The 10,798-nt window shown below is 40.9% G+C and overlaps 1 long non-coding RNA gene across 2 annotated transcripts; it reads left to right on the forward strand.

The window, feature by feature from the left end:
* Positions 1-504: 504 nt before the first annotated feature.
* On the forward strand, positions 505-8,457 carry LOC126268002 (uncharacterized). Of its 2 annotated transcripts, XR_007549066.1 has the most exons (4): positions 505-1,065; positions 4,120-4,157; positions 7,785-8,211; positions 8,322-8,457. It is a non-coding gene; the product is annotated as an uncharacterized LOC126268002 (long non-coding RNA). The 2 variants fall into 2 exon arrangements; XR_007549065.1 differs by lacking the exons at positions 7,785-8,211; positions 8,322-8,457 and having other exon boundaries at positions 4,120-5,930.
* The last annotated feature ends 2,341 nt before the right edge of the window (positions 8,458-10,798 follow it).

Raw genomic sequence — 10,798 nt, forward strand, 5'->3', positions numbered from 1 at the left:
ACTCGCTTGTTTACCTGCAGCAAGGGTTTTCTGGAGCCTTCATTATAATTAATGTGTGTACTTTCAATACTAAAATTTGTAAATATTTAGATATAATGTACATAGTAGCATAACTTCAGTAAATATCTTTTAGTTTAGGATCCCTTTCGATGTATATAACCCCTAAGCTTACTTTTGTTTGAGTGTATTGTATAGATAGTCGTAGTTGTAGTATAGACTCTCCCTTAATTTTCTATGCCTCAGTTTATGCAGTAGGATCTAAAAATGCTAGTGCAGGCCGTAGATCATAGGGTTTGTTTGTTTTGGGTGCTCCACCACTTTCAGCTCTGTCTGACTGGCACGCACGCGTTTCCGGTTTGTTGACTAACTTTCTCCCCAGTGAGTATACACTGCGTCGCTCTGTTACACTAGACTCTAGCAACAGCGAAATACGGGAAGTGACATAGTTCACAGAAGTTAATATATCCAGTTGAAGGAGTTGCGAGTATTATCTATGAAGACGAAATTGTTTGGCGGGCAGAAAGATCTGTGTTTGTTATTGTTTTCATCAAGGTGGTATATGCCGCGTGGAACTTTCGTAATAACTAATGTAATTGGCTTTGTGGTATTGTGATTTCTAAGAGACGAAAAGCGAAATGCAAAATTGTTGGACAGAAAACAAAATGTAATACACATTCGGATTCTGGAAGGCAAACAAGCTGATCGGTTAAAATGATTGTGGTTAGAATATCGTATTTTCCCATAGAATATAAATGTATAGGATTTATTTAATACTGTGGCGTATGTACTCAAGCTGCACGTGTAGTGTTGTACTCATGAACGTTATAAACTGCAGATTTAGTTTCATAGCTGTGTTGCATGCAACTTATACTGTTGTGGTGGCTGTTGGAAGGCTTCTTCAAATGTATCTCTCGTTTAAACATGTTGAGATGTTAATGGAATTGTCGGACTTTATTTTCAGTCACTGAAGTAGATGAAACTCGCCAAAAACAGGAAGAGAAATGCAGCAAAACTGGAGATACTGTGGGAAATTCGCATTTGCAAAATAAGATGCTGAAGTAGCAGGTAAGGGTTCATATGCATGACTCGCCTGACATTCAGAAAATTCGTAAATCAAATTAGTGTCTAGTAATTCACTCTTCATTATTAATCATCAGGACCATTAGTGAGTAAATGGTTTAGGATGTAAGTATTAAAATTTCAATGTTAGAATGGACAATTTTTAGATATAGCTGCATTGCTTAGAAAGAAAATACTGTAGGACGGATTGAATAAAAGAATTCTATTTGTGAGCCAGTACAATGAGAAACATCTCCTAAGTGCAAGCAGGCAGTACTGGCTTTTTTGGGTTGTACCAAAAAGATGCAAACTCTGAACAAATGTTCCAACAGTAATTAAGTTTCATTCTTGATAATTTAGGCCTGTTTTCTTGCCAATTGGCAGTCATTACCTCATCACTATTTCCTACCTGAGGCCAGCTTGTTGTTATTCGCACAAGGTCAGGTGTTGATGCTACACTCATCTGCTTTGACCCATAATGTCATGGTTAGCATTGATGTTTTTGAGTCTTTGTGTTGTAGTATTTGGTGGCTCCTGTTGTGCTATATGTTTTTTAGTAAGTAGTTTGACATGAATTGAATGTTTCATGTTGGTATTGAAAGAATTAGTGCTGGATTTCTGGTGAGCTACTTTGAATTTGCCTATTTTGGCTGATGGATTCATTTTTATGTCTATATATATTAGTGTGGTGTGTTTCTTGTGGTCAGAGATCTAATATTTTTATTTTTTATTATTAGTTGAAGAAGATATAGCTATTTGTGAGTAGCTCATTGCTTGTTCCAATGGGTCAAGTTTGTGTATATTGAGATTGGTGGTGGTGAAAGTTTTCATGAATTTTCGGGATTTCCTTGTTAGTGTTTGGCAATTGTTGGAGTGTTATTGGTAGGTTTCTTGGGTACTGATGTACCATCGTTGTTTAGGATACATTTCTGATATTAGTCATGTGAACATGGTTTGGTTTGTTGTACTGAGAACTTTGGTTTAGCTAGAGCAAGTGAAAGTGTTGTATCTACAGCTTTGCTTGAGCTATGTGGGTGAAGTGAAATTTGCAACACCATGTTTTAGAGTAGTTGGTTCTTGGTATCGAGGGCTTTGTTGGAGCTGTGTAGCTCAAGTGAAAATTGTGGTGAGTTATTGAATTCTGTGTGGGTTACTGGTATTGAGGTCTTCATTTGACATATATAGGTCAAGTGAAATTACAACACCAATAGTTTTCATTTTTGTAATTTCTTTTTTTTTGTGCTTGATGTTTAGGTGAATACTTGTTTTGCAGGGACATCATTATTGCTGGTGAGTTGAAGAAATCACTATTCTTTTAAATTGTAACTTTATTTATATAATTCAACATTAGTAAATTTATATATTGAGAAGGTGCTGTGTGAATGCTTAATGTCTTGAAGATGCACCCACAAAATGACAGTTTTAAATACTAGTGTCTATATCAAGCTTCTCACTTACAATTTGATGCAATATGTGATCAGATTAGCTGGATATGTGCTTCAGCATTTGAAAACTTAATATTTGTTCAGGTGTAGAAGATTTTACTCACTGGTACTTCATTGGATGTTGATTTGTATCTCATTGGTGACAGTGGTGTACTCTACATACAAAATTCATGGGAAGTACGGAAGCGTCAGATCCCACCCGTCTGCTTTGACCCATGATATCACAAATATGGCGGAAATGACCATAAACCATGATTCCAATATGGTGCATATAAAGTCGTTACGTACACATTATGAGTTCGAAAATACATCGAAAACCAAAGACACACATTCTACAAAAAGCCTAATGACACTAACGGGGCAAGTGTGGGAAATAGGAGGTTTTTGGGTGGGGACAAACCAAATATAAACAAATTTAGACACTCACCCCCATACAAAACCACCCAAAACGACGAAAAAAACCGACGTAACAAAACTCCCCAAATACCACTAAACACAATATCATCTGGAACCGGACACTTCCCTTGACCTATATAGCTCAACAGCAGCTCATGATCCAATAAATTGGGATCGAACACTTCCCTTGACCTATATAGCTCAACGGCAGCTCCCGATCCTATAAATTAGGACCTAACACTTCCCTTGATCTGTTGTTGTTGTTGTGGTCTTCAGTACTGAGACTGGTTTGATGCAGCTCTCCATGCTACCCTATCCTGTGCAAGTTTCTTCATCTCCCAGTACTTACTGCAACCTACATCCTTCTGAATCTGCTTAGTCTATTCATCTCTTGGTCTCCCTGTACTATTTTTACCCTCCACTGTGCCCTCCAATGCTAAATTTGTGATCCCTTGATACCTCAGAACATGTCCTACCAACCAGTCCCTTCTTCTTGTCAAGTTGTGCCACAAACTCCTCTTCTCCCCATTTCTGTTCAATACCTCCTCATTAGTTATGTGATCTACCCATCTTCCCTTGACCTATATAGCTCAAAACCATCTCCAGATACCATTATAAGCAGCCACACATTGGGATCGAACACTTCCCTTGACCTCTTTCCCTTACGACATTTCCACATACAGCTGTCCCTGGTCCGAGACACCGGAACTTTAAGTAAGCCTCATTTCTTCGTGACATACTGAACAGTTCATGACTTCATCAAAAAATATGAATAGTTGAAGAAATTTTATTAGAGACAACGCACTGCCCCCTGTCAGTCATATCTATACCTACCAAAGAAATAAGAAAATCAATGTCCCAAAATTCACACACGACGCCGCACTCGCAAATGAAACCAAAAACATCACCTGACACACCACCAGAGAGCACCACCGATCGCATCAAAACGACACCTACAAACAAACCACTCTCAAAAACTAAATTCCGCACCATCATGATGTCACACACCTTAACAGCCTTATGTCACGGGTCAAAGCCGACGGGTGGGATCGGACACTTTGATCGACCCAATTCATGTTACTAATAAGTACATACTTAATACTTTCCTAATTTGACATGTAGTGATGATATTCTACTTATGTTTGATTTTTTCTATGCTGCCAGGTTCTATCAAAAAGTATTTGATAATCCATTAAGTATGCCTTTGATTTATTTTCAGAAACACATCACAAATCCAGTACCACGTCAGACCTACAGGTTTGTACAACCAAATGTTCCTGCCACCACCCTATATTTTTTGGGATGGTTACTGAGGATAGGCCACGGTGCATACCGAAGATCGTTACTTTATATTTTACCATCTGTGCCAAATTAATGTTTCTGTTAATATATTAATGTTGTGGCACTGTCAATAGTAGTATCACAGATACACTTTAAGAAAATCAAACAGTTTACATTGCACTGTGAAAACCCACTGTCATACACTCCTGGTAATGGAAAAAAGAACACATTGACACCGGTGTGTCAGACCCACCATACTTGCTCCGGACACTGCGGGAGGGCTGTACAAGCAATGATCACACGCACGGCACAGCGGACACACCACGAACCGCGGTGTTGGCCGTCGAATGGCGCTAGCTGCGCAGCATTTGTACACCGCCGCCGTCAGTGTAAGCCAGTTTGCCATGGCATATGGAGCTCCATTGCAGTCTTTAACACTGGTAGCATGCCGCGACAGCGTGGACGTGAACCGTATGTGCAGTTGACGGACTTTGAGCGAGGGCGTATAGTGGGCATGCGGGAGACCGGGTGGACGTACCGCCGAATTGCTCAACACGTGGGGCGTGAGGTCTCCACAGTACATCGATGTTGTCGCCAGTGGTCGGCGGAAGGTGCACGTGCCCGTCGACCTGGGACCGGACCGCAGCGACGCACGGATGCACGCCAAGACCGTAGGATCCTACACAGTGCCATAGGGGACCGCACCACCACTTCCCAGCAAATTAGGGACACTGTTGCTCCTGGGGTACCGGCGAGGACCATTCGCAACTGTCTCCATGAAGCTGGGCTACGGTCCCGCACACCGTTAGGCCGTCTTCCGCTCACGCCCCAACATCGTGCAGCCCGCCTCCAGTGGTGTCGCGACAGGTGTGAATGGAGGAACGAATGGAGACGTGTTGTCTTCAGCGATGAGAGGCGCTTCTGCCTTGGTGCCAATGATGGTCATATGCGTGTTTGGCGCCGTGCAAGTGAGTGCCACAATCAGGACTGCATACGACCGAGGCACACAGGGCCAACACCCAGCATCATGGTGTGGGGAGCGATCTCCTACACTGGCCGTACACCTCTGGTGATCGTCGAGGGGACACTGAATAGTGCACGGTACATCCAAACCGTCTTCGAACCCATTGTTCTACCATTCCTAGACCGGCAAGGGAACTTGCTGTTCCAACAGGACAATGCACGTCCGCATGTATCCCGTGCCACCCAACGTGCTCTAGCAGGTGTAAGTCAACTACGCTGGCCAGCAAGATCTCCGGATCTGTCCCCCATTGAGCATGTTTGGGACTGGATGAAGCGTCGTCTCATGCGGTTTGCACATCCAGCACGAACGCTGGTCCAACTGAGGCGCCAGTTGGAAATGGCATGGCAAGCCGTTCCACAGGACTACATCCAGCATCTCTACGATCGTCTCCATGGGAGAATAGCAGCCTGCATTGCTGCGAAAGGTGGATATACACTGTACTAGTGCCGACATTGTGCATGCTCTGTTGCCTGTGTCTATGAGCCTGTGGTTCTGTCAGTGTGATCATGTGATGTATCTGACCCCAGGAATGTGTCAATAAAGTTTCCCCTTCCTGGGACAATGAATTAACGGTGTTCTTATTTCAATTTCCAGGAGTGTATAATGTTTATCAAAGTGGATGACGATTGTATATCTTGTGTTGCAGTTACTGTTGCAATGAATGTGATTTTTTGGATGACATCTGAAAAACAACTGCAATAAAATAATTTTGTTTATTGCAAAAGGAGTTATGTCTTTTACATATGTATTTACGTATGTATTTTGTATGTGTGTTGTTCACAATCCCTGCTCCCATCCGCACCCATAGAAAGTAATTATAGAATTATTGCATAATGTTACATCATGTCTGTGTGTGTGTGTGTGTGTGTGTGTGTGTGTGTGTGTGTGTGTGTGTGTGTGTGTGTGTCTTGGAAGGGGGGGGTGCACATACTTTTGAGAAGAGTTTATTGATATCCACTAATGATTGTAGGTCCAAGGATAATATTTTTGACTGAGTTGCTTACATTTCTTTGAAAGTAAAGCTGTGAAAAGTATGAAATTAAAATATTTTGTGATTGGCTCTACATGGAATGTTGAATACTTTGTTATAATATATTCAATTACTCAACATTTATTTGCTTACTGTGAACTGTTAGACAGCAGCAGTATTGGGCACAATTGTAATACCTATTACTGATATGAAAATTTATGCCAGACTATGACTTGAAACTACATTTCTCTCTTGTTGTGAGGAAATATTCCATGAAGTTCTGGGTTTGCAGTCAGATGTTACTGAACCAGTCTTTTGAGTGCATAACTTCCAGCAATGTGAATGGGATGAAGAAATACTGAATATTCATCTGTCCTAGAAACCTCATCAAAGATTCACTGTGCATATGTTTAGAATAAGGTATAATGAGCCAATTTTAACACATTCAGCCAGTGATATACAGCTTCTTATTTGGCATGTTTTCAGTTCTTTTCCTCTGATTCTTTCCACACATCACCTCTCCTCTAACTTCAGATTGATCAGCCTGTGAGAGTACATAATGGGCTCTGAAAATGAACACTTAGTTCTTCTGCATATGTTGTTTGGTTTGTCATTTTGGATATGACATGATCTTGAAGAAATAGAACAAGGAGAAGTAGCAACCGTTACAACCAGTGCTTGATTTGTAAAAAAGTAGTAGTACCAGTACTGTGACCTACCATGGACTGTTTTTTTATTGGCTTAAAACATTATTTTAATGGTTTTGTATCAGAGGAATCAGTATGATATACCATTACAAATCAAGCACTGGTTATAAGAACATAAGCAATTGTCTGGTTTAAAATAGTCACACTGACTGTACATGGATTGCTTTGTCATCTCACAGCAATAAAAAAGGAAAATTGTTTGACAATATTATAAAAGGGATAGGTGCTACTCATTATATAGTGGAGATGCTGATTCACAGTTAGGCACAACAGAAAGATTGTCAAACAAATCTTTCAGCCAAACAGGCATTCATCACAATTAGACAACATATATTCAGTATCTCCACTATGTGGTGAGTAGAAACTACCCTTTTCGTAACATTGTCATTATTACAAATGGATTTTCCATTGTGTGAAGATTAGTGTTTAATGTACCACTGACCAAAGTAGTAAGGACATACTATCAGGTTTCTACCAACAGACAGAGCTTATCTCTTACTATGTGGTCTCCATCAAGATGGACACAATCTTTCTCAAGGCTTTTCGTGTCAGATCTGTGGCTGAGTATCAGCCAACTGAATGTTGTGTCAAACTGAAATAATGATAAGTAAAGAAAACAAACAGAGAGAAAATTTGTTCAGTGCAAAAACTTAAAACTGATATTAAATTGACAGATTCTTTTACAAAAAGTTGGCTTACACTACACAAAGTGTTTTCGCAGTAGAAGTTTTCTTCTTAATTGAAACTCATGACAGTTTGTGTTCATCAGTATGTTTGAGAATTATTCCCAAACTAAATGTATATATAAAAAAGATTTTAGTGGCAACTGAAGTATAGTAAGTTTGATTTCATGTGTATTATTTATTTCCATTTATCTGCTTTCCTTTCCTCATTTTCTTCAGCTGCCATATGTGGCACAGCGTTTCTGCCTGAATGATGGATTTTCATTTCCTTACAATGCAAATGAAGGTGGAAAATATACTGCTTAAGTCAAACAAGGTAAAAAATGGAAATTCCATGTAACTGCAAAAGAATGAAATACTGCGTAACTGGAGCTTCACTAGTTATTTATCTGTATGGATGCTGAGAAGCTGAAAGACTGCAACATAGTGCAGGAAGGCTTGCAGAGAATCAAGAATTGGTGGAGTGTCTTGCACTGTGAATAACTGTCAAGACAGATCTCCATGTTGATGCACCACTTTCTAGTGACCAACAGTTTGTCATTGAAGAGATCATTGCAATTTCCATCAGCTGAAGCCTTGGTATAAGAACTGCTCTCCACGCATCAATGACCTGTACCTGTGCACATTTATGCAAAAGCAAAGTCAGGTATGTTGTATTTGTTTCTTCAGTGGCAGTACGTCTATAGGTAATAAGTTTCCAGTGACATTACAGTGAGATGGGTTGTTGCTTAAACTGTGAATTTGTTTGTTTATCAGATGCATAGTACAACAATGTAATTTCTTTATCAGAGGCCATCAACTGATTTGGACATAAACCTACAAGAATGAAGTCACTTCTTTGTCTTGGATGAATATAGTTTAAAATAATTTAACATATTATACAGCTATGTTACTTACATGGTTTATGCTTCAGGAGCAAAGATTGTGAGAATTTTAGGTCTTCTGGTGCAATAAATCCATCATTTTAGTATGATCTGGGCAATAATTTACTTATTTCTGCACACATGTTTGGGAAAAATGACTTCTTAATAGAGACGCTGCTTCTTTGTATTTAACAACGTAATATTAATGACAAAATTTCTGTGATTGGAATGGAAATGTCTAGTTGGGGGCACTGAATTGATTGTGTAACTTAAGCCATGGCTATTGTAAATGTAAGTGATATGATTGAGAGATGGTTTTAGCAGTTCACTTCATGGTGTATGGCTGGTGAGTGCCATGTCTAGACTTTTGTGAAAAGGGGGGGGGGGGGTCTCATGTGAGTTTACACTGTCATCTCATACCTGTAACTGAGTGGGCTCATGACCAAACAATAAGATAGCACCACTGTTTATTTGTTGCAGTGTACATGATGTAGCCACAAGGTTTCAATGTATGCCTGATAGCTCTCCTGCTATGCAGTGCTGTGATGGGAGACTTCAGCAACGTCTTTTGACATGCATCTAGCTGCCGGTGTCAGGCACTTTTCTGATCACTGAACCCCATTCACAAGAGTTTCACTAAGATATTGATGGCAGTGGTACAATTAACATTGAAACACACACTGCCTGAGAAAGCAGAGAAATGTAATTATGATTTTTCCAGAAAAGTTGCTGGACATATCAACAATCAGTAGCTGCAGAAGACTGTTATCATAAAGACTGCTGTGAGAAATTAGTGTCAAATCCCTCCACTGTTTGAAACGGGGGCCACACTCTTGGTACCAAGTTTGATGTCACTTTGCAAGAAGTATGCAATTTTTTAGATTCTTCAGAGAAATCCCAATTTTCACTTTAGGATTTGTTGCAGACTGAGATTAAATTACTCTACAAATGCTTAGAATACAATTTGACGGAACATTACAGTTATGGAGTCATTCCACAAATATTCGATGATCCATCTCCAAAATTCCCAGTTTGGTTAAGGTTCATTGATGATATATCTGAACTCAGGGCCGAGGTAACCTACCCACATTCAGAACCTCAACACTGTTTCTCCTATCTGCTCCTCCTCTATATAATGTGCCACCTTCCTTGAAGTTGATCTCCACCTCTCTGATTGGTTCCATCAACACCTTATTTAACATCAAACACATTAACCACCAACAGCACCTACATTTTGACAGCTGCCATCCCTTCCACCCCCCCCCCCCCCCACACACACACAAAACTCCCCCACATATAGCTTAGCCACCTGTGGATGACATATCTGCTCTGAGGAGAACTCTCTTGCTCTGTATGCCGTAGGGCCCACAAAGGCCTTTGCAGACAGCAACATTCCCCCAATCTAGCCCACAAACAAATTTCCAAAGCTGTATCCTCACACCACCAATCCTCTCACCATCCCCAAGAATCAGTTAAAAGGAGCACCCCCTCATCATCCAATGTCACTCTGGACTGGAACAAGTGAATCATAATGTCACCAGGGCTTTATCTCTCTTCTTGCCCTGAAAGAGGGACACCCTACCCAAGATCCTTCGCACTTATCCTAAAGTGGTGTTCCATTGCCCACTCAACCTGCACATCATCCTAGTGAATCTCTGTGCCACTCCCACTCTCATCTGCTTATTACAGAGATCATATACGTGATACATGTGGCAGACCGTAGTACAAGATCCGCCTAATCCACACACCCAGCACCTACTACTCTTGTCATGTCACTGGCTTATCCTACCCCATCAGAGGTTGGGCCACCTATGAAAGCAGCCATCATATACCAGCTCTGGTGCAATCACTGCACAGCTTTCTGTATTGTATAACTATCAACCAGCTGTCCACCAGGATGAATGGCCACCCCCAAACTATGGCTGAAAGGAAAGTAGACTGTACTTGTGGCACAACGTGCAGCTGAACATACAATGATCGATTTTAATGGCTGGTTCACAACCCAGATTATATAGATCCTCCCCTCCACCACTAGCTCTTCTGAACCACACAGACCAGAGCTATCCTTACAACATATTCTCTATTTCTGAAATTATCCCATCCTACACCCAACAATTTCTGTCCCCTCCATCCTGTCATCCCTCCCAAGTTAAATTGCTTTCAGCATGTGCCCCTTCCCACAGGCCACTACAGTTGTGCTAGCTCATATACCTGCCACCCCTCCCTCACACATTTCTAGCTGGCCATCTCCATCTGAGCCACTAGCTACCTATTACCAGCTCATCTCCATCCACAATTAGCCCACCTGCCACAAAATAGCACTGACACTGTCAGCCTAGCTGGCAGCATGGAGAGGGGGGGGGGGGGAGG

Source organism: Schistocerca gregaria, chromosome 4, assembly GCF_023897955.1.
Source record: "Schistocerca gregaria isolate iqSchGreg1 chromosome 4, iqSchGreg1.2, whole genome shotgun sequence".
NCBI classification, from domain to species: Eukaryota; Metazoa; Arthropoda; class Insecta; order Orthoptera; family Acrididae; genus Schistocerca; species Schistocerca gregaria.